Genomic DNA, 225 nt, shown 5'->3' on the forward strand with positions numbered 1-225 from the left:
CTCCAGCCAAGCGCAGGCCGGGGGAGGAGGCAGGGAGTACCGGAACGATGCTTCAGTGGTCATTACCCAGAGCAGAGCTACATTGCCCTCCTGACAGCACGGGCTTTCCCACCTCAGGCCCTTCCCATCTCCGAGCTCTGTGCTGTGCGATGCATGAATGCACGAGGAAGACGGCTGCTTTGCGTCACTGGAAACGGAGAAGGGCATGACATGGGAGCCGCGAGG

The sequence above is a fragment of the Buceros rhinoceros genome, unplaced genomic scaffold (assembly GCF_000710305.1).
Source record: "Buceros rhinoceros silvestris isolate BGI_N320 unplaced genomic scaffold, ASM71030v1 scaffold9088, whole genome shotgun sequence".
NCBI lineage: Eukaryota > Metazoa > Chordata > Aves > Bucerotiformes > Bucerotidae > Buceros > Buceros rhinoceros.